At 33.1% G+C, this 25,802-nt stretch overlaps 1 long non-coding RNA gene across 1 annotated transcript; it reads right to left on the bottom strand.

Annotated features, from left to right (window-relative positions):
* Positions 1 to 1,532: 1,532 nt before the first annotated feature.
* LOC127714454 (uncharacterized) lies at positions 1,533 to 9,393 on the bottom strand. The gene is made up of 3 exons (XR_007987738.1): positions 9,355 to 9,393; positions 3,253 to 3,339; positions 1,533 to 2,080 (listed from the first exon to the last, which is right to left on the bottom strand). It is a non-coding gene; the product is annotated as an uncharacterized LOC127714454 (long non-coding RNA).
* Positions 9,394 to 25,802: the final 16,409 nt, after the last annotated feature.

Here is a 25,802-nt window from a genome sequence, read left to right as displayed (position 1 = left end):
CCGTGAAAATCTAACTACATTTCAATTGAACTTAAGTGCATAGTTGTCTCATTAGCAATCATGCCACATCTCCTTATTTTTATATTGCATTTCATGGTCCATAACATTCTATTCTAATTTTAACATCCGGGAACTAACATTTTGACTAATTGACGGACGAACAAGTGCATCACTATATACCCTCCCCGGCCTTCTTTATGGTGGGGGTATAAACAAATGTCATGGTATAATTTGAAATGATATGTTGATAACACCATAGCAGAAGAAGAAAAATAACGTAAAAAAGTTACATACATACATTTGTAACTGAAGCAACGCACTCCTACCAAAACCCGGGTGTACACTCAGAAGTTCCGGAACAGTGAAGTAAATCCTGCTCCTTACAAGGAAATAAATTGAATGTTTCAATTGTTATATTTGAATCAGAAATGTCGTACCCACCATGAAAACTAATACCCACGTCCAGATGTATGAAAAAAATTCTACAGCAAACAGAAAACTAAACATGAGATATTGCTAGAAAAATAAAACATAGCAAGACTAAATGCCATTAAAAGCAAGAGAATAATAAATAATACAATAATTATAAATCAGTAACGCTAGACTTATATTGTATACAGAATCGCTCTGTACATACATGTACAGTATATATTACATGAAACAGTAAATCTATTAACTATTTAAACCAATAACTACATTACTGTTAATTTTTCACATGCACTATTTAATAATTTTTAACTTTTAATTTGCAAAACACTCATTTGCAAATCCGCCGCCGCCTCTCCTTAGACCTACAGTGTCATGTAAATAACCAAAATGTGCGGAATTACATGGGATTCAATAATTTCATTGCTTTTCTGCTGTTTTTATTATACATATTTTGTAATTTGATTTAGAAAAACATGGGATTTTCAATATCCCATGGGATAAGGCAAATCCCATGGGATTGACCATTATCCCATGGGATTTTGGTTAAATCCCATGGGATTTTTTTGGGTCCCATGGGATATTTGTTGTCCCATGGGACAAAAAAAATCCCATGGGACTATAATTATCCCATGGGATTTTTAATATCCCATGGGACAAAATAAAATCCTATGGAATTCAAATTATAAATATACAGTAATGTGTATGTTACAATGAATTCTGTTTGGTAGTAAAAAGTTTATAATATATATATGAGTGTATTTTGTTTTTTTTCATTTTGTCACAAACATGTTTTTAATTTGTTTATATGACAATAAAGATTATTATTATTTTGGAAATATAATAATATTTAAAGTCAAAAAAATAGAATCCTTTAACTGAAATAAAATGATGACATCTTAATAAAAGAAAAAAATATTGATGTGAAATCTTTGTCTTCTTTGTTTTATTATGAAAAATAGAACTGAAAAAAATATTTCATATTCTGACTGAATAAATTGACAAAGCACAGTTAATAGTTTACTCTTTTCATGAGGTAAAGTTTTCTTTGTTATAGTTCCATTGCAATACATGAATATGCAAACGATTTGAATCTTATTCCTTTGACGTGTTCATAATATGACATTTATATTTGTAAATTTATAAAATAAACACTTTTCCTGTTAAGTTTTAGTTTTCTTGTTTCAGCTTGCTATGAACAATTATTCAGTCCACTATATAAGAGTCAAGTAAATAAATTATTTCATTCATTAGAATATTCCTACAATTCTTAGACAAAACATTTTTGCAATCTGTTCTTCAAAAATCTTCCTCAGTACATCTTTATTGGAAGGAGCGATTTAAATGAGTGGACAAAGCAAGTTCATTTGGACAACAAAATACTAATATATTTTTTCATTCCTCCCTTCTTTCAATTGATAATTACGTTCTTGCATTTACATGATTAAGTTCTTGAGCATCTATGATCATGATGATATGACTCCTTTTTGTTTATAGTCATTATGTTGAAATTTCCTCTTTCTTATGTAGGAAAAAAAACACATTCCATTTCAAATTAATAAAAAAGTCACACTATGTAGAAAAATATCAACTTTAAGTTTGCTGTTCAGTATTGACCTGTTGAATGATGATCATGAAAACCAAGATGTCTGACCTACAAATACACAAAACTCAAAAATTATAAATGAAGAGAAATACAGCAATAAAATAACTATTTTATCATGTTTATGTACATTTTGATAAAAATTTCATTTGAATATTTAAAATTCTTACAACTCTTATTTCAGTGCTTTGTGTCTATGGTTTTCATATTAGTTGTTTTTTGTGCCTTGTTGCAGTCTTTTGAGTTAAGCCAATTGCAACAAATGTTTACAGTTTGTTCAAATGTTGTGCTGTTATTAAAACCACTGTCCCAGGTTAGGGGTGGGTTGGGTGCTCACTAAATGTTTATTTTATTAGTTGATATTTGCTTTGAATTAGCTGTCAGTAACTGTGAGTACTAATAGATCTGTATGTTGAGTCTTTTTTGTTAAAGGGAAAGAATAAATTTCCAGCCACATCCGGTCTGTGTTTTTGGTAGCTGTTTTTCTGCTTTGTTGCATTCTAATGAGTTAATAAAATTGAGAATGAAAACGGGAATGTATCAAAATAACCTGACCCAAGAGCAGAAAAAAACCCTTTTCAACTGATTTTATAGTTTTTATATTGAACTGACACTGACACCACTGTCCTTAATTAGAGGAGGATTTGGCGCCAGCAAACATGTTAAACCATGCCACATTTTGTAAGTGTCTGTCCTAAGTCAGGTGCCTATTATTCAGTGGTTGTCAATTGTTGCTATATATCATATTTGTTTTTTGTTTATTGTTTTGTGCAAAAATCAGGCACTTAGCTTTCACCTTTGTGGTGTTTCCCCAAGCATGTTTAGCATGGATAGACACCATGCCCTTTTTAAATGACGCCATGCCCTTATTGAATTGTTCTACATTTGTTATTTCATGGCCTTTTATGGATTACTATGCAGTATAGGGTTTGCTCATTGTCGAAGGCTGTACAGTGAACTAATTTAGTTAAATTTAATGTCATTTGATCTCTATTGGAGAAAAGTCTCATTGGCAATCGTACCGCTTCTTATTTTTATATCAACCCTGCCATATTTTGCCTGTCATTATTTACAGGTCATCATTGGCCTCTAATAAGTAATTGCATTGCTTACATCCACTTAATTGAACTCTGGTGGATATAGTTTTCTCATTTATCATACCACATCTTATTTTCAAAATAATCATTATTCAAGGGCAATAACTTTTATAGAAGTGGACTTACCATTTAGGCTTTGTTGACGTCTGTAAATCTATTTTTGTTGAAAATTTCTTTTGTTTATAGTTTCCCTTTATCTTTAATGTTCTTGCCCTACACATAAAAGAGTAAACATTATCATTTAATGACAATAACTACTATTACATAATGAGTAGGCAACTGACAATTTTGGATCATTTGTATCTTGTCTTGCTCATCATTTTTGCTTGATATTATCAATATTCTATGAAAATGAGGTCACAGTTATATTAAAATTGGCAGACAGACATCTTCTTATTTTTATATGACACCTTGCAGTCATTCCATACACCAACAAGTAGACATATGCTTATAATATCTGATAAAATGAATAAAATGCTCCGCTGGGCTCAGCTTGATACGACCGCAGAGGTCGAACCCTGAACAGTTGGGGCAAGTATGGACACAACATTCAAGCTTGATACAGCACTGAATTTGGATTGTGATTAAATATTTGACACAGCATAGGTTTCTGACACAGAATGAATGTGGTCTAAGAACTAAAAAATTTTTAATTTACCTATTCAAACCATATCATTATTATTTGCTTTTATATATGTAACACTCAGAAACGTGTCCTTCCCCCCAAACGTGTCCGATTCCCCCAAACGTGTCTACATCGACGTCACTGAACTGCAAAACATGTCTAGTTGAAAAACAGCGCCAAAGCTTGTCATTTGTATAAACGCCCAAACGTGTCCATTTAAAAAAAAACACCCAAACGTGTCCAATCCCCCAAATATTTCCATATTTTTTTACTGGAATTATCATTCATGTCAATATCATAAATACGTAGAGATAATAAATCAGACACCTCGTGAAGGGAGAATGTCCCATTGTCTGCGCGTTTCTTACTGAAGTCATAAAAAATCGTTTTTACTCGCTCTTGAATTTTTTAAATTAAAATCCCAACTAGTATTAATCCCGAATAACCGTTAGAATTTAGGTCTTATTTTAAATTTCCGGTATGATAAAAGAACCTTACCGCATATTCAGCTATAAAAGGCCCCGAAATGACAAATGTATTTTATTGCTAACATGATATCTTTCAAATAATGCATTAAATATTTGGCACTGGACGTTATGTCTCTTGTTCGTGTGTCTTTAGTGATGTTCGAAACCTAAAATTTATTGAAAAACCTGATTCCCAGTTTATGATTTTAAGAGCTTTTAAAATATCAGAACTGTTGAAAGAAAGGAAGTCAATTCTGCTGAAAAAAAGTGCAATATTTGGAGTAATATAAAATGCATCAACGGAGTTTACTAGTACAAAATAATTTACATATTAAACGATTAATTCAACAGTACAAGAATTATATGTATGTTCGCTCTAAATGAGCATGAAATACTTGCAACTGGACAATAATCAATTTCAGTCAAAAGTCAATTCATATGTTACAAATTGAATTTGCAATATTTTTTTTATGCTAATCATTAACAACTGGCATTGAACAAACTAATGCTAATAAATGCCCTCTTCATCAACTTTGTCCCCCATCATAGAAGTGCCGTAAACGTTATTGATTTGGGACATGCATGTATTAGCGGTAAAAGACGTAAGACGTTCTGGCGTGTAATAATGGACACGTTTTGGCGAATAACAATTATCGGACACGTTTGGGGGTGATGAAATCGGACACGTTTGGGGAATATTGAATATTACGGACACGTTTGGGGAGAATAGACACGTTTGGGGGAATCGGACACGTTTGGGGGGAAGGACACGTTTGGGAGTGTTACATATATAAATCAGAAAAAAACGATTTAAAATGGAAAATTTTAAAGAAAAAAAAAGGAAAAAAAGGGGGAAAAAAATCCCCCCCCCAAATTTTTTGAACCCTCTTATGATTCATCACCCCAAACTCAATCCCAGCCTTCCCTTTGTGGTATGGTACCTTGCAGTACAATTTCAGAGAGATCCATACACTTATACACAAGTTATTGTCTGGAAACTAGAAAATGCTTGTTTTTTTGCCTCTTTTTGGCCCCAAATTCCTAAACGTTTAGTGCAATTACCCCCAAACTCAAACCCAGCTTTCCCTTTGTGATATGGAACCTTGTAGTACAATTTCATAAAGATCCATACACTTACACACAAGTTATTGTCCTGAAACTAGAAAAATGCTTTTTTTTGCCTTTTGCACCCTTATTCCTAAGATTTTGAGGCAATTACCCCCAAAATCAATCCCAGCCTTCCCTTTGTGGTATGGTACCTTGAAGTACAATTTCAGAGAGATCCATACACTTGAACACAAGTTATTGTCTGGAAACTAGAAAAATGCTTATTTTTGGCTCCTTTTTTACCCCTTTTTCCTAAACTTTTTGGGCAATTACCCCCAAACTCAATTCCAGCTTTCCCTTTGTGATATGGAACCTTGTAGTACAATTTCATAAAGATCCATACACTTACACACAAGTTATTGTCATGAAACTAGAAAAATGCTTGTTTTTTGCCCCTTTTTTGCCCCTAATTCCTAAAATTTGGAGGAAATTACCCCCAAAATCAATCCCAGCCTTCCCTTAGTGGTATGGTACCTTGCAGTACAATTTCAGAGAGATCCTTACACTTGAACACAAGTTATTGTCTGGAAACTACAAAAATGCTTATTTTTGGCCCCTTTTTGGCCCCTTATTCCTAAACGTTTTGGGCAATTACCCCCAAACTCAATTCCAGCTTTCCCTTTGTGATATGAAACTTGTAGTACAATTTCAGAAAGATCCATACACTAATTCACAAGTTATTGTCATGAAACTAGAAAAATGCTTGTTTTTTGCCCCTTTTTTGGCCCCTAATTCCTAATATTTTGAGGCAATTACCCCCAAAATCAATCCCAGCATTCCCTGTGTGATATGGAACCTTGTGGTACAATGTCAGAGAGATCCATACACTAACACACAAGTGATGTCTGGAAGTTACAAAAATGCTTATTTTTGGCCCCTAATTCCTTAACTGTTGGTACCATAACCCCCAAAATCAATCCTTATGGTAAAATTTCATAGAGATCCATTCACTTAAACAAAAGTTAGAGTGCGAAAACCAATGCGTCTTCGGACGACGACAAAGCCAACGTCATACCAATATATGACCGCAAATTTTTGCGGTCGTATAAAAAACCAAGAAAACTTAGCATTGACCAAAGAACCATAAAATATGATCATGGTTATATGAATCTGCCAGACAGACATGCACATCTTACAATCGTTACATCCGCCAAATATAATTTACCTGTTGCTTAAAGCATATGATAAACTGCCAAAACAATGCAAACTTTTCATTGACCAATGAACCATGAAAATGACGTCAAGGTCATATAAAACATGCCAGACAGACATGTGCATCTCACAATCATTCCATTCACCAAATATAGGGGCCTTATTCATGTTATTGCTTACAGTATCCGAAAAAAACCACAAAAACTAAACATTTTCCAATGTACTATGAAAATAAAGTCAAGGTAAGATGAAACTTCTCAGTCAGACATATGCACCTTACAATCATTCCATTCACCAAATATAGTTGAGCTAATTTGAAAATAAGAAAATAGAAAAACTGACCAAAAAACAAAATAATAACATTGAGCAATGAACCATAAAAATGAGGTCAAGGTCGAATAAAACATGCCAGACTTACATGTACATCCTTAAAAATTTTCATACACCAAATATACTTGACATGTTGCATACAGTATTAGAAAAACTGGACATTTTTACCTAGGAATAGTGATGTCATGGACTAGGAAAATTAGTCTGGGGACATAAATTACTGACATCGGACTAAATATACTAGTAAATTCTGTATCCATGGACTTTTTATACTAGTTATATTTGTCTGACCAGACAATTTATCTCTTACACTAGTTCTCAGAGAGACATGTCACCTTACCTTGACACATTATTCTGACTCTGAACAAACCAGTATTTGCTCTTACTCCTTAATAATACTGCGTGCTTAGGGGAGAAGCAGCAAATACCAACTTTAAAGTCTTTGGTTTTACCCGATTGGGTTCAAAATAAACAACCTTCTCAGGCTTCTGCACGTTAGGTGAACACGCTACCACGAGACCAGGCAGTATAATATAAGGAGTTTACCCAAGATTTAAAGTTTCCAAGTTTTTGCAAAAACTGGATCAAAATCATCATTGAAAAGCAATAACTTTTTAATAAGATTTAAGTTTCTCTTTAATTATTACAGTTTTCGAGATAAAAAGGCAAATTCAAGAAATATGAAGAAAAAAAAATGGTTAAAATCTGTATTTAAGGCAACAACTCCTATGAGTCAGCTGCCAGTTTTGATGCAAATGGACAGTAGATTTTTTTTTCAACATTCTGAACATTTCTACCCTTGTCAGATATTGTCTATCTATTTTAGCCTTTTGTAGCTTATTACGCAGTTTGGCTTTTTAACCCATTGTTGAAATCTGTACAGTGACCTATATAGTTGTTAACTTCTACGTTTTTAGTTTCTGTTGAAGAGCCGTCACATTGGCAATGATACCATATTTGTATATGTTTTTGTCATGAAGGTGTAAGGAGACAACCTTTTGATTTTCTGGTGGGATAAAAAGGGGAGACAGATTTTTTATCACCTGGCCTGGTAAGTTTTTCAGGGTTCGTAAGGATAGAAAACCCGGCAAATTGTAACAAACCCCTGTGGTACGACCATATTTGCCAAAAGATTAGTCCAAATAATTATGACGTCTTGCAAGGCTATTTTAACTTTTTTCTGGGCACGTAATAGTCAAAGTTGTGACTGAGTGCGGAAATATGAAGATAGATAGATAGAAAAATTATAAAGGGACATAACTGAAGAACGGTAAAAGTGACGCTACCCAAATTTGAACTTGATCTGAGTTTTGTGGTAATAAGCATAATGTGTGTAAGTCTCATAACATTTGGTTGAGGCTAACTTAAGTAAAGAACAGAAACTATTTGTAAACACGCATAACTCTAGAATGGTTGTGTATAAGTTTTATAACATTTGGTTGAGACAAACTAAAGTTAGAGAACGGAAACGAAAAATTCAGCAATTTTTATGTTTATAAAGGGACATTACTCAAAAATGGTAAAAGTGTCGCCACCAAATTTCGTACTTAATCTGTATTATGTAGTAATCAGCATTGTGTATAAGTTTTATAACATTTGGTTGAGGCAAACTAAAGTTAGAAAACGGAAACAAAAAATTTGTACTTGATCTTAGTTTTGTGGTAATGAATATTGGGTATAGGTTTCATAATGTTTGGTTGGGGCAAACTTAAGTTACATAATGGAAACTAAAAATTTGCAATCTTTCAATTTATAAAGGGGCATAACTCAATAATGGTTAAAGTGACACTACCCAAATTCAACTTGATCTGTGTTTTATCAGTGGAAGTCAAAATTAAACATTGCATTGTATAAAGCATTGATTGTAGTTGATTCAACTATAATAATGGACAAAGGAAGATAATTCCAATTTTAAAAATTACTTGATATTTAGAAGAAAATAAAAATTTTGTAATTTTTCCATTTATAAAAGGAGATAACTCTAGAACGGTTAAAGTGACGCCACCAAAATTCACACCTGATTTGTGTTTTTTGGGAATAAGCATTGTGTATAAGTTTTATAACATTTGGTTGAGGCAAACTTAAGTTAGAGAACTGAAACTAAAAATTTTGCAATTTTTCCATTTATAAAGGGGCATAACTCTAGAACGGTTAAAGTGACGCCACCAAAATTCAAACTTGATCTGTGTTTTGTGGTAATAAGCATTGTGTATAAGTTTTTACTATAACATTTGGTTAAGGCAAACTCAAGTTAGAGAACGGAAACCAATTTTGGGATTTACGGACGTATGTACGTACAGACGGACAAGGGTAAAACTTAATGCCCCCACCGCTACGGCGGGGGCATAAAAAAAATAAAATAGCCTTGCTAGACGTCATAATTATTTTGACTACCAAAAGATGTAACCTATATTCTTACTTGTTTGGGGAAGAGGGGATTAACCGAACCACTATTCAATCTAAATCAGTGAACTGAATTATTGTCTTTTGCAGTAGTCCGAGTTGACATCTGTAACTAATCATGCAAATTGATAGTCAACAGTATACCTTTTTCAGAATGTCAGTTCACAAAGAATCACTGGTGATAGGGGAATGTAACCGATAAATTGATCCTGAATCAGATAAGATTTTCCAAGGACGTATAACTAACACAATACGTCCTTGGATTTTCCCAGTAACGGAGAACCCCTTTCTTTGAGTGAATATAAATAGTGACGGGGGTCTCACAAATAAATTTAAATCTGAATTACAGGAACATCGATTAGCAAAGTAAACTTACATATTAATCTCGAAGTTATTTACGGTAAAGACAGACTGTGCTCCTGAATTAAGGTATTATACATTTGTGTATTTTACTCGGGGGGTGGGGGGCACTTCCTATATACAAGGTGATAGGACGTGCCGCTGGAATAGGTCACTTTTTCCAGCTTGAAAATATGGGAATAGGTGGGGAAAACTATCAGAAATATATGATAAGGTCGATAAAGTTCCAACTACTTGTATATGAAAAGCCCTGTCATTTTTTCCCAGCCGAAAGTCTCGCCGTAAGTAAACATTACACATACAGAATCTTAGCCTTAAATATTCCACTTTTCCAACACACCCCACGAAAACCAACCAATATGGGAAAAGGTTACAATTTTACCCACGCAATATATGAAAAGGTATACATTTTAAAGATCTAAATTATATGAATAGGGTGGGGTATCAGAACCCCAGCGACACCCCCTATCAATTAAGTATTGAAGTGCCCCCCCCCCCCCCCCCCCCCCCCCCCCCCGGAGGTATTTTACTGCTACAAGATATTTGATTTGCTAATCACGCACCCGTTGATGAGCAGAGAACCATACTTTCAAGCCAGGGGCAGTCTATACTAACAGTTAGTATAGAAACTCCCTGTAAAAAGGCAGCTGGCAAATCCTAACAGTACTGTAACTTAATGATACATGTATATCAAGTTACAGCACCTCACCCAGCACAGTTAGCACACTGCATGGTGTGTGTCAGTCTTATAATATAAAACTGCGTAGGTTCATATCGTTTGATTCAACGTTTCTTCGGATATTTTTTAGGACCGTTGTCAACTTGACATTGTCAAATCCGACCTGCCACTTTGCAACCTGACCTGCAAAAACATAATTCGACTAAAAACAATGCCAGTCAAAATTGCTTTTTGAGACTGGGCGACTGAAAAAGTTTTAAAATGTGACCTTGTGACCCTACTTGGAATTCTTCATTCATCGGCGTGTGTCGGTTTGGCTAAAAAGGGGGCATTGGTTTTTTTTCTTGGGACAAAAAATTGTTTCTATCTTTATTAAAAAAAAAATTAAGACCAATCATAAATTTTTTTTTTAAAACTCAGTGTCGTATTTTATTGTTTTCCCAACAATTTTTAATAAAAGCTTAAAATGTTTGTTTCACTTCCCTCTGACTTCCCTCCTGATTTTTTTTCTCAAGAAATTATAGAATCAGTAAATGGATATATATATATGTCTGTGGTCACCGTCATGCAGTTAGATAAGAAATTCAAGCATGCATCATCAAATAATTCATGTGTATTTGTGACATCAACATAACTGAAACATTATATTATTTCCCAGTAATTATATAAATCATTTTGATATACAATTATATATGTCTGGGACTTATGCATGTATATATCTCACAGGTACTTGTCTCAGAAAAAAAAATCCTATATACTTTAATAAAAGTATAAAGGAAAAAAATTCTGAGACAAGTGCCTGTGATATATCTGTCAGTCCCAGAATAATAAATGTAATTGTATCTTAATCTTTGGAAAAATCCGATTATTAAATTGTTAAATTCTTTTACGCCAAATTACGTCATAATTATATCAAAGTATACTTTTTAAAGTTTTAAATTTTAAAGTTAAAATGATTATTCCGTTTTGATCTGAGGAAAAACTTTTTAAACTGTAATGACATGGTCAGTCAACTGATTTGTTGCATGGCTGATTACAGGTAATTAAAGCATGCAGTAATTTTCCATTACGACAGTGCGTGTACCCTGGGGTGTGTATAACGTATTAGAAATATCATAGTTTTCTAGAGAACATCCTGTCTATGTGTAATACAGATTGATGACATTACACAAATTTTTTTTCGTTAAATGTAGTTAAGTATCTGTGTCCATTCCCTATTGCAACACTACAATTCTTTCGAAGAAAAAAATGTTAAAATTTAAAAAAAAAATCATTTATATAAAATAAAGAAGAAAAAAGTAGCAAATAAACTTATGTAACTACGCATTGAGTAAACACTATTTCACTTTACATGTACAAACCCTTGAGAAAACGTATATATAGATGTGTTTAAAAAGGCCAATTCCCAGTGGATTTATTTCACACTAGGACCACAGGCACTTGTCTCAGAATTTTGTTTCCTATATACCTTAATACAGGGACTTTCTATACTAACTTAATATAGAAAGTCCCTGCTTAATATTACATTAAAAGTATATAGGAAATTTTTTTTCTGAGACAAGTGCCTGTGACTAGGAACTAAGATAACTAGAACTAAGTTCATTGGAAAGTCTTTTTGTCTGATACATGTATACCTATAGATAATGTACATAATTAAGAACAGCTTCAAATATATGCCTATAAATTAACGGTACGTCTAAAAACCGCTCAGGACCTCCTGAGTGCAGACAGGACATAAAAAGTCACTCAGGACATGTATATATGTTTTAGTGAGCGTTGAGGGTATACATTCGATAGATAATTTAATATTTGATCTTATAATATTGGTTTTGATAAAATCAAACCAACATTAAAGAAGTTATTTGGGATACGTCATGCATGACCGATGATCATATTCAATACCAATCATCATTTTGATTACGACGTTTGATCTTTAATAATTAGGACTGATTGGTGATGGTTATAAACACATACAAGTAAACTTTGCAAACAAACAAAAAAAAAAACCGTTTCCTTGGAAAAATTATAAAAATACATGAATATTGTTTTTACAAAAAAAGTTAAATAAATTTTTCGTTTTGTATGTAATAATTGAAGCCATTTAGAAATATAAGAAATCTTCACATAGTCGGGAAATTTTCAATTCAAGTTATTTCATTTGAAAACGTTAACAAATATAGATCTTATTCGATGTAAAATGTGGCGTCCTTGGAGATCAAAACCCCGTTTACATAGGGTTTGTCTACTTTCGTCTATTGCCGAACATTCTATAATCAAGGATTTTTACAAATCCTTGCTATAATATAATGAACGCGTCGCCAATATCACCACAATTACATAAAGTACAAATACAATCTTCTCCTAAATATTTGGCATCTAACAATTACAATAGGAAATTTTGAGTCGAAACTGAAGTACAAAATCTACAAAAAGAAACACTATTTTTTGTAGTAGTAGGCTTTGAAAACTAAACTGTTTATAATCTTTTTTTTTTCCTAAATTAATTGAAAATCCTGAAATAATTTAACATTATCTATAGACAGCTTACATATGCAAATCTTTTTAGAAGTATGTGAGTGTATAGTAATAATTTGTTCATTAACCCCCCTTTTTCCTTCTATAAAATTACATTGTAATCGATTTTATTTCCAAATTTGTGTTTGCTAGGATAGACACTTAGAACGTACAGCAAAAAGTAACAAGTAAAAAGTCACGATTCAGTTTTGGGATATTTTTTTCTTTGAATAAACTTAATTTTAAAAACGTTTCAGTATTTTTCTGAAACATTTTTAAAAGGAAACGGACTTGTAAACAAAATTTATTTTTGAATATTAATATGAACAATGATTGTTAAGAAAACAATCTGCCAAAGTGGTTTGGTAATTAACTGAAGTCATGCTGTCAAAAATGTCTCCTTTTTATAAGTTATTGATAAAAAAAACTATTTGAAGGCGAATTAATCATTTCCTAAACTAAATACATTTATCTATAAATAAAGTCAATTCGTCAAGAACTTTCTCTCATATATTTAAACAATTGTAAAATAATTAATTTAAACCTTTGTCCTGCGACTTTCTGTCCGTTTACCAATACTTATTCCTTGTTAAGTTTTTTCATATCCATTTACGAATACTTATAACGTGATAATTAATTTTTCCGGATGCTTTTTATCCTATTTTCATATCAAACAACCATGTTACCCGTAGAACGGAGTTAAGTACAAATTTAGGAATTTAGTACTTAAAATTTTCAACAACAAAATTTTACACTTTCGTTTACCTGGATTTTTTTCTACGCTTCAAAGCCGCCACCCTGTATCAAACTTATCCAACACCTCGCATGGCGTATTCACGATGTGGAGGGATTGACAATATACAATCAAAGTTAGCAATATACAGCAAGTAAGTAATTGGGTGTTGAATGCCAGTAGATCTGAATTTGTAAATTTTTAGATTGAATTTAACCTGTTAAGAACGTGTATTGTTGAATTGTTCAATAAAATTACACACATAATCTGGGCTGATATGCATAAAACCACTTTAAGTTCAAGGTATCAATAAAACTGGGTCTGCATGAAAAAATGACTTATCACATAATACCAGAACCTATGTTTAGCCTACTGTTACACGATAAGAAAATATAGCTGTAGGCCTAGTTGAAAATCTTTACAAATTAGTTATTCTTTTAATTTCTGTTTGACTGTCTGGGTGCTTCTTATGTGTTTTAAATGCTATAGTCAAGTTTTATAGACTGTTGTACGTCATTTGGTCGTTTTTTATACGACCGCAAAAAAATTTTGAGGTCGTATATTGGTATGACGTTGGCGTCGTCGTCGTCGTCGGCGTCGTCGTCCGGCGTCGTCGTCCGAATACACAATGGTTTTCGCACTCTAACTTTAGTTTAAGTGAATGGATCTCTATGAAATTTTACCATAAGGTTCAATACCACAATAGGAAGGTGGGGATTGATTTTGGGGGTTATGGTACCAACAGTTAAGGAATTAGGGGCCAAAAAGGGGCCGAAAATAAGCATTTTTGTAACTTCCAGACATAACTTGTGTGTTAGCATATGGATCTCTTTGACATTGTACCACAAGATTCCATATCACAAAGGGTCAATGCTGGGATTGATTTTGGGGTTAATTGCCTCAAAATTTTAGGAATAAGGGGCCAAAAGGGGGCAAAATCAAGCATTTTTCTAGTTTCATGACAATAACTTGTGTGTAAGTGTATGGATCTTTCTGAAATTTTACTACAAGGTTCCATTTCACAAAGGGAAAGCTGGAATTGAGTGTTGTGGTAATTGCCCAAAACGTTTAGTAATAAGGGGCCTAAAAAGGGGTTTAAAATAAGCATTTTTTAGTTTCTAGACAATAACTTGTGTTCAAGTGTATGGATCTCTCTAAAATTGTATTACAAGGTACCATACCACAAAGGCAAGGCTGTTATTGAGCTTGGTTTGGGGGGAAAGGGGGGTGGGGGTGATGAATCATAAGGGGGGCGGGGGTAAAAAAAGGGGTAATATTTTTTTTTCCTTTTTTTTTTGTTTAAAATTTACATTTTAAGTTAGTTATTTTTTATCACGAAGAGAAAGTAGGAATTGAGTTTGGGGGTTAATTGCTCAAACATTTATGAATAAGGGGCCAAATATTGGTCAAAAATAAGGATTTTTTTAGTTTGCAACAAAAACTTGTGTTCAAGTGTATGGATCTCTGTGAAATTGTATTGCAATGTACCATACCACAAATTGAAGGTTGTGATTGAGGTGGGGGATGATGAATCAAAAGGGGGTTGAAAAAATGTGTGGGAGGTAGGATTTTTTTTTTTCTTTTTTTTTCTTTAAAATTTTCCATTTAAAGATTTATATATGAAAGAAAATAATAATGATACGGTTATATATCATGAGGAATTGAAATTTAAAATTATGTATATTGGAAATTTAGGTTACATTGGAAAGTAATAATTGGCTTTGGGGGGGGGGGGGGGGGGGGGGGGGGGGGGGGGGGGGGGTGGTGGTGGTTATGGCTCTAATGTTTAAGGAATAAGGGGAAAAAAGGTTAAAAAACAAGGGTTTCCATTTTAATAGACAAATAATTGAGTAAAGAACATTATTTAAAAGCAGTGTAAGGTTGGTAATTCAAACTCATTTAAATATCTCATCTACACTGCTTTTAAATTATGTAAATTGGAAATTTGCCAATAACTTTATTGTTAATAAATGCATTGGAAATTTGCCAATATAAAATTTTGCTGACGAAGGTTTTTTGTTTACCTTTAGCCTTGACTATGAAGTCATTTTCTATTTTTATAGCCTTATGATGTAGTTGAATTATTTAATACTTTTATGATGTGTTTAAATGGGGTTTTATCATGTTTATGGTTGCAAATTTATTGTTTTAGTATAATAAACTCCATTTAAAATTTGCCAATAAAAAAATTTTTGTTTATTTTTAGCTATGATTATGATGTCATTTTCTATTTTACTTTTATGGTTGCAAAGAAATTTTTATTTTTAGATATTACTGTTAAATGATGGTGATTAAGGTTTTTGCTATGTTTAGCCATGACTATGATGTCATTTTCTATTTTAATATCTGTTATGATGTATTAAAATGGGCTTTTATGGCTACAAAGGAATTTTATTTTTAGATATTACTATAAAATGTTGCTGATGCTGATTAAGGATTTTGTTTATTTTTAGCCATGACTATGATGTCATTTTCTATTTTAATACCTTTATGATGTAATTTCCATTTTTAGATATTACTGTTAAATGATGCTGATTAAGGGTTTTTTGCTATGTTTAGCCATGACTATGATGTCATTTTCTATTTTAATATCTTTATGATGTATTTAAATGGGCTTTTATGGTTACAAAGGAATTTTATTTTTAGATATTACTTTAAATGTTGCTGATTAAGGATTTTTGTTTATTTTTAGCCATGACTATGATGTCACTTTCTATTTTAATACCTTTATGATGTATTTAAATGGGCTCCCATGTATTTAGATTTTTGATTATTTATACATGTTACCAAATTGGTCCACATTGAACAAAAACGGTCCAAATTTCAACTTTATTACATTACATCAAACATTGAATTCTACATATTCTTTGATATATTGAAATTAACAAACAATTTAGTTTATGGATATTCCACCATAATAGGTAAATTAAATTTTTTCCAGTTCTTACACCACATTCATCCTGTGTCAGAAACCTATGCTGTGTCAAATATTTAATGACAATCCAAAGTCATAGCTGTATCAAGCTTGAATTTTGTGTCCATACTTGCCCCAACGTTCAGGGTTCGACCTCTGCGGTCGTATCAAGCTGCGCCCCAGCGAAGCATTTTATTAAGTTTTTGCCATGGCGTTTGTCAGTATGTCTTCGACTTATAAGTTTTATCAAGGATTTGTATAGTGAGATTGGTTTTATATAATCTGCATCTCTTGTGCTGTATTTTAAAATGTATTACAATTGCTGCATCTTTACACATTCACCAATACACCAAAAAATATGAATAAACCTTTCGTATATATATAAATAAGGAGATGTGGTACGATTGGTAATGAAACAACTATCCGCCAGTTCAATTCAAAAACCTGATATAAGCAAATGTGACTTACTTACTTACTTCCGTCAGAGAGATCTTGAATCTGAATTCAAGGATACGAAGTGGGAAGGGTTTAGAGGGGGATTAAGGTGAGGGCATGGGGGCCCGCCCCTTTTTTGGAAAAAAATTGGTTGATTGTTTAGAGAATCACTGAAGCGGGCCCCCTCTTTATGCATGACAGTTAGTGCCTCCTTATGACATTTTTTGGATCCGCAACTGGTGAGGACTTCATAAATAAATATCATGGGGAGTTTAGTAATTTTTTGTTTTGTGATAAATAATGTATTTAGACAGAAATAGGATAAAATAAACTACCGAAAGCTTAAGTCCACATAACAGGGTATGGATGGGGGTTAACAGAATAGAGAATAACGGGCAAACAATAAAGATTAAAGAATAATGAAATGCTAAAATATGAGGAAAGAGAGTAATGAGCAAAAAGTGTAAGTTTGTAGAAATATAGCAAAAAAAAAATAAAGAACACAGAAAAAGAAGACCCCCCCCCCAAGATCCTGACTTCAACTTTAACGCTGCCGGGATATTTTTTAGACAAAGTGCACGTATTAATTTAGTAGTCAGCCGAAACCACTAAGCGTTTTGCATCCATACGTTTCTTTTCCGGGATACTGACTGCATAGTAAACTATCAATGTACTAGTTAATGTTTTCGAGGGATGACCCTATTACAGAGACATATATACACATATGTGTAAATATGTCTCTGCCCTATTACGTGTCAGTAACCTCCTCGACACGGTTCATTTTTACGGGGGCTCAGTTTTGTCTTAAGAATAAACATAATTGATAAGTTTCTTTCCCCTGCATTTCTCGATCGCACTTGTAAATAGCACATAATTTAGCCTGGGGTCCTGGCTAATCTGCGCAGCTAGTTCGGGCCGGGATGCCAGGCTTCACATAATTGGTCTCAAGACATTGGTTACAACACTTGCCGTCAGTACTCAAAATTGGAAAAATAATAAAATAAGAAGGTATAGAAAATTAAATTAATGCACACACACTATTATCAACCACAGACATGATGTTTTTCTCAATTTGCCTAAATCGTTATTCCGCAATACAACGAGGGTGAAAACCCGACACTTTGAACACAGTCACAGGCACCGGCATGCTGTGAACTTGTCACAGTAAGTTTCCCAAATGAGTAACTATCCATTACTTTTCTAGTGTAAAGTATTATTTAATACACACTTGATTTGAAATGGCATATCAGATATATCATAGGCTGATCCGGGTGGGTGGGTGGGGGGGGGGGGCTTTCTTGGGAAAAATTTTGTTGATTATATAAGGATCGCTGAAGCATGATTGGAGCCGGTCCTCCCTTATGGAAAGTTCTGGATCTGCCACTGTATATTCATAAAATAAACCAACAAATTATCCAAAAGATGAATAATACTTAATACTCACGACTAAGATTGATTATAAGTATACTTGAGTCAGTTTTACAAAAAAAAAACTTACAATTTATCGTAAGTATACTGTATTGTACATGACTTAATTACTATCAATATTATTTGTAAGTTTTTTTGTGAAACTGACTGCTGAATTGTTTTTCCATGCTTATGGTACATCTAAGTCGTATGCTTTTTTTAAAACCACCTCCAGGGTATGATGTCTGCTCGCCCATAAAATCTGTTTGTAGATATAGGAAGATGTGGTATGAGTGCCAATGAGACAACTCTTCATCCAAGTCACACAATTTATAAAAGTAAACCATTATAGGTCAAGGTATGGTCTTCGGCTGTTGTCTGCTCTATGGTCGGGTTGTTGTCTCTTTGACACATTCCCCATTTCCATTCTCAATTTTATTCAACACAGAGCCTAGTTTAATATCAAAAATGAAATATATTGATATTAATAGTATACAGGTTAAATAATTTATTCATACATTTTTAATTGACTGACTAGAATTATCATGATTATTGAGGAATTTAAACCATTCCTATTTTTAAAAAGGGACAAAAATAAAATTTATATATAATAACAGGGTGATACATAATGAGAAAAACTCAAGAAATTGTTTTCAATTAAGATAAATACATGGTTTTCAGTTGTTTTTTTTAAAGCAGAGGCAGATTTAGTTTAAAGTTGGAAAAAATTGTTTGTACCAACAAAAATAAATACACAAAGGTAATCCAGAATTATGTGTTTATCATTTTTTTTTATGTTTAGGTTGCCAGCAAGATGAAAAGAACAATGCAGTTCAAAAGTCAAAATGTGGATAAGCTGCGGTACAAGGTCCTACTTTTGCAGATTTTCATATTTTGCATGAATGAATTTGAAGTTTATATCATGGAGGGCAGGGAAAGAAAAGAAACACTTCAGTTTTCCTGCTTCTGAAGGATAAATGTAAAACATATTGTTTGGTAAGTTTTATGCTCTGTAATGATAGTGTTTGTGCATCCATCTGTCTTTCTCTAAATTGTATTCACTTAAAGTTTTTGGTTACAGTTCACCATGAACTTCAGTTAGTAACTTGTGGTTTTACATGTATATACTCAAAATTTAGTACTTTAAAATGTTCATGTTTTTTTGTCGAGCCTGCAACTTTTGTCGCAGAAAGCTCGACATACGGACAGTGATCCGGTGGCGGCTACGGCGGTGGCATTAGCACGGGGGGTCTCTTCCTATATTAAGGTATATACATATGTGCCGCTGGAATGGGTCCCTTTTTTGATGCATCAAATATATCAATGGGGTGCAATTTTACCGAGGAAATATATCAATGGGTCATCATTTTTCAGTTTGTTGTGCAACGATATTCACTTAATGGGTTATGATTTCGCTGTGAAATATATGTATAGGTATAAGGTAGGGATTTCACAATTATTCAATATATGAATGGGGGTGTTTTTTTAAAATCCAGCTGCACAACTGTACCCAAAATCCCATGTTCAGACCCCCCCTGTGGGCGTTAGCTAACTTCCTAAAAGCTTTATATTTTAGAAGGTGGAAGACCTGGATGCTTCATACTTTGTATATAGATGCCTCATGATACGAATTCTGTCTGAAACATGTCCATTGTCCTTCACCTCATTTTCATGGTTCAGTGACTACTTGAAAAAGAAGTTCAGATTTTTTGTAATGTTAATTTCTCTCATATTATGAGTAATAGGATAACTATATTTGGTATGTGCGTACCTTGCAAGGTCCTCATGCTCGTCAGAGAGTTTTCACTTGACCTAGACCTCATTTCATGGATCAGTGAACAAGAACTAATCTTAGATGCATGATTTTTTTTATTAGTTGTTAGTGGCTTTGTACTAGCTGTCAGTAACTGCGAGTACTCTCGGATCTGTACTTAGTGTCTTTTTGTTGTTTGGATGTACAAGTACCCAGCTACGTCCACTTGTATTTGTATTTTTATCCATCTGATGAGTTAAGCCTCTTTCAACTGATTTTTATACGACCGCAAAAATATTTTTTTGCGGTCGTATATTGGTATGACGTTGGCGTCGTCGTCCGAAGACACATTGATTTTAGCACTCTAACTTTAGTTTAAGTGAATGGATCTCTATGAAATTTTACCATAAGGTTCAATACCACAAAAGAAAGGTTGGGATTGATTTTGGGGGTTATGGTACCAACAGTTAAGGAATTAGGGGCCAAAAAGGGGCCAAAAATAAGCATTTTTGTAACTTCCAGACATAACTTGTGTGTTAGTGTATGGATCTCTCTGACATTGTACCACAAGGTTCCATATCACAAAGAGAAAGCTGGAATTGAGTTTGGGGGTAATTGCCCAAAACGTTTAGGAAAAAGGGGCCAAAAATAAGCATTTTTCTAGTTTCCAGACAATAACTTGTGTTCAAGTGTATGGATCTCTCTGAAATTGTACTGCAAGGTACCATATCACTAAGGAAAGGCTGGGATTGATTTTGGGGGTAATTGCCTCAAAGTTTTAGGATTGAGGGGCCAAAAAGGGGCAAAAAAACAAGCATTTTTCTAGTTTCAGGACAATTACTTGTGTGTAAGTGTATGGATCTTTATGAAATTGTACTACAAGGTTCCATATCACAAAGGGAAAGCTGGGTTTGAGTTTGGGGGTAATTGCCGTAAATGTTTAGGAATTTGGGGCCAAAAAGGGACCAAAAAACAAGCATTTTTCTAGTTTCCAGACAATAACTTGTGTTCAAGTGTATGAATCTCTCTGAAATTGTACTGCAAGGTACCATACCACAAAGGGAAGGCTGTTATTGAGTTTTGGGGTGATGAATCATAAGGGGGTTCAAAAAATTTGGGGGGGGGGAATTTTTTTTTCCTTTTTTTTTCTTTAAAATTTTCCATTTTAAATTGGTTATTTCTGATTTATATATAAAAGCAAATAATAATGATATGGTTTGAATAGGTAAATTAAAATTTTTTAAGTTCTTAGACCACATTCATTCTTTGTCAGAAACCTATGCTGTGTCAAATATTTAATCACAATCCAAATTCAGAGCTGTATCAAGCTTGAATGTTGTATCCATACTTGCCCCAACTGTTCAGGGTTCGACCTCTGCGGTCGTATCAAGCTGCGCCCCAGCAGAGCATTTTATTATTGTTCGTTCTTATGTTGTACTGTTACACCACTGTCCCAGGTTAGGGGGAGGGTTTGGATCCCGCTAACATGTTTAACCCCGCCACATTCTGTATGTATGTGCCTGTCCCAAGTCAGGAGCCTGTAATTCAGTGGTTGTCGTTTGTTTATGTGTTACATATTTGTTTTTCGTTCATTTTTTGTACATAAATTAGGCCGTTAGTTTTTCGTTTGAATTGTTTTATATTGTCATTTCGGGGCCTTTTATAGCTGACTGTACGGTATGGGCTTTGCTCATTGTTGAAGGCAGTATGGTGACCTATAGTTGTTAATTTCTGTGTCATTTGGTCTCTTGTGGAGAGTTGTTGTCTCATTGGCAATCATACCACATCTTCTTTTTTATATTTAAGGTTAAGTTTTGGTGGTCAAGTCCATATCTCAGATACTATAAGCAATAGGTCTAGTATATTCGGTGTATGGAAGGACTGTAAGGTGTACATGACCAACTGGCAGGTGTCATCTGACCTTGACCTCATTTTCACGGTTCAGTGATTATAGTTAAGTTTTTGTGTTTTGGTCTGTTTTTCTTATACTGTATGCAATAGGTCTACTATATTTGGTGTATGGAATGATTGTAAGGTGTACATGTCTAGCTGGCAGGTGTCATCTGACCATGACCTCATTTTCATGGTTCAGTAGTCAAAGTTAAATTTTTGAGTTTTGGTCTTTTTTTCTAATACTAAATGCAATAGGTCAACTATATTTGGTGTATGGAAACATTTTATGATGCACATGTGAGTCCCGCAGGTTTAATTTGACCTTGACCTTATTTTCACGATTCATGGTTCAGTGATTATAGTTAAGTTTTTGTGTTTTGGTCTGTTTTTATTAATCTATAAGCAATAGGTCAACTATATGTGTTGTATGGAAGGATTGTAAGCTGTACATGTCTGCCTGGCATGGTTCATATGATCTTCACCTCATTTCCATGGTTCATTGGTCAATGTTTAGTTTTCTTGGTTAAGTCTGCTTCTTAGAAACTATAAGCAATACCGGTAGGTCAACTGTATTTAGTAATTTGAATGATTGTAAGGTGTACATATATTTCTTGTCAGGTTTATATGACCTTGAATTCATTTTCTTGGATCATGTTGAGTTTATGTGATAGTTGTAGTAAAGCTTTATATTTAGGACTATCAACATGATATCAATGATTAGTAAAGAAGGCGCAACATTTCAGCGTGTGCACTCTTGTGTATATATTAAACACCACATTTACTGTTTTTACCCTTATTTTATGGATCACTGAACATAGAAATGTCATAATGTGAAATTATAGTACATTCTTAGGTTAAAGTTTTAGGTTAAGGTACATAGCTTACCATGAAGTTGAATTTCATACACATGTTCATTATGTGGTGAATTTTTAAATTCAGTGCCAAACTAAGATTTTGAGCCTGATTACATGATCGACTAGACATTGACACATGCTAGTGTTTGCCAGGCATTGTGTCCTGTACTAGGAATTTGTCCTGTACTAAGAACTTTAATAGTACTCGCTGAGTATGGAGTTTTTGTGAAAGTTTAATATTAGTGAGATTTTTGCATGACATCCTGTCAACTGCTTGTTGATCATGTTTATACATGTCTTAAAATTAATATCTGACACATTGGTGTTTTGTGAACTTGGAAATAAGTTATTTGATAGAATAATAATGTTTTGAGATTATCAAAATAAAAAATATCCCATTTTTACTACATTGTGTATTCATGATTAAGTATATACAAAAGAAGATTTAGGATATATGTATAACCATATATAAAAATGAGACAGCAACCGAACAACACAAAAAAAAAACAATATAATTTTTTGTATCAATGTTATAATTTCCAACATGTCCAAAGAGTTCAATGTATTTTCTAATTGAAATAAAACACAAGTGGAACTCTTTCAGAACTTCTGAAGCTTAAAGAATTGCTGTTTCTATTGTTGGCTTTCTGTATAATATATTGCAAATTCTTGTGAAAAATGGAATTTTATTGTAATTGCCTAAAGTTTTAACATTGATCTATATATATATAACTGGGGAAAATACCCAAATGTTATAAAGAAGAATACATAAATTGATTGTTATATAATATTAGAATAGGAAGATGTGGTATATTGCTAATTTGACAACTCTCCATCAGAGACCAAAGGATGTAGGAGGTTAGCAACTGATGACACTGGACAACCTTCAACAATCAGTAAAATCCATACTGCATAGCTATTTTTATTGAAAATCGTATGTTCTTGCTACATGTTTGCAAACAATTTTTTATTATCCATAACTTCGGATTTTATTGGTTCTTTTTCAGAAGGATTGAAATTCATCACTGAGAATAAAAGGAGAAAACACAGAAACAAGACCAAAATAAATTCAAAGACAAAAGTCAGATCAGTTATTATTTTCATCACTCAGCCAATGAATTGAAGTTCTATTAAATATCTAAAGATATTAAAACCACAATAATGACAATGTTCTGTGCTGAATGGCAAAAAAGTGGACTATACATTGCGATCACACAATGCTGGATGATAAGAAACTATTAATTTTTTGGGTGGAGGGATATCCTGAAAAAAAAATAGATTTATGTAAAAAGCTACTAGTATGTTAAGCCTATTAATAGAGTTTTCATTGATTTCAAATGGGAAAAAATTGTGTTTCAAAAAAGTATTCTAGAATTCACAAATAAACATATATTGATACTTACATTATCTGCTTTGTTGTTTAAAAGTTTAGTTTTGAACAGTTATAGAACAATATAATTGCATTAACATTTCCAAGGAAAAAAAAGATATTCAACTAAAAAGATTCATCTTAAAACAATTTACTACCAAACAGAATTCGTTGTAACATACACATTTATTTACTGTATATTTATAATTTGAATCATAGGATTTTATTTTGTCCCATGGGATATTAAAAATCCCATGGGATAATTATAGTCCCATGGGATTTTTTTTGTCCCATGGGACAACAAATATCCCATGGGACTACAATTATCCCATGGGACCCAAAAAAATCCTATGGGATTTAACCAAAATCCCATGGGATAATGGTCAATCCCATGGGATTTGCCGTATCCCATGGGATATTGAAAATCCCATGTTTTTCTAAATCAAATTACAAAATAGATATAATAATAACAGCAGAAAAGCAATGAATTTATTGAATCCCATGTAATTCCGCACATTTTGGTTATAAACACGACACTGTAGCTCTAAGGAGAGGCGGCGGCGGATTTGCAAATGAGTGTTTTGCAAATTAAAAGTGTCCAGTGTTTATTCATAATTTACAAATAAAGTCTATACAAAAAAGTAAAATAACAAAAATACCGAACTCCGAGGAAAATTTTAAACGGAAATCCCTAAGCAAATGGTAAAATCAAAAGCTCAAACACATCAAACGAATGGATAACAACTGTCATATTCCTGACTTGGTAAAGACATTTTCTTATGTAGAAAATGGTGGATTACAACATATACATTAATTGAAGGGCAAACATTTTCATAGATACACACATTATCAAGTTAAATAATAACAGTTTGACGATTCCGGATAAACTCTGTTGTAGGAGAATTCCCCCATAAATAATTTAAAGGACAAACCATAAAGAAGACACAAACAAAAGCAAGAAATAATGTGTACAAGCAAACAAGTACATATAACAATAAATAAGGCTTTAAACAAAAGCTACTCCCTCGAAATAAAAAGATTAACATCATATCATGGTAAAAACAAGTTGATTTCTTTAAAAAAAGAAAAGCAACACGTGAACCCAAAACTGCTGACTGGTCACCAAGAATTTTTGGCTTTTGATTTGAAATTATTAACTGCGAAATAGATGATGATGAGCTTAGTTAGAACACCATTATTGAAAATATGTATTTGTGTGTTGATTCTTGCACAAGTGAATAAAAAGTATTGTTGAAATTTACTTATTAATAAAAAAGTATAAACTCTTTGAATTTACCTTATAAAGCTGGACTACTTTGTTCATTACTTTGGATTGTAGATCATTTTTACTTTGTGTTTAATATACAAATTCATAATCCTGTTGCAATTCCCAGTTTCTGCAAAATCTAAAGCTTCTAAGGCAAATTGCATTAACACTGCAACATAAATTTCAGTCCTCAATTTGCTTTTATTATCTGGCTGCATTTATTTTAACTCTCAAAATTCATATCTACATAGTTTGTTTACTTGATGCTTTAAATTATTCCCCACTCATTTTAGAAGCTGTCTGTGACAACCATACATACTTTATTTGTCAATGTAAGCAATGAGGACATACATGTATAAGATAAATGGACAGTGTTAGTGTTAAAGTCTGCACAAGTTGGACATTTAAATGTGG

This window comes from Mytilus californianus, unplaced genomic scaffold, assembly GCF_021869535.1.
Source record: "Mytilus californianus isolate M0D057914Y unplaced genomic scaffold, xbMytCali1.0.p SCAF_9, whole genome shotgun sequence".
Lineage (NCBI taxonomy): Eukaryota > Metazoa > Mollusca > Bivalvia > Mytilida > Mytilidae > Mytilus > Mytilus californianus.
The sequence above is the reverse complement of the archived record's forward strand: the minus strand, read 5'-3'. Positions and strand labels throughout refer to the sequence as shown.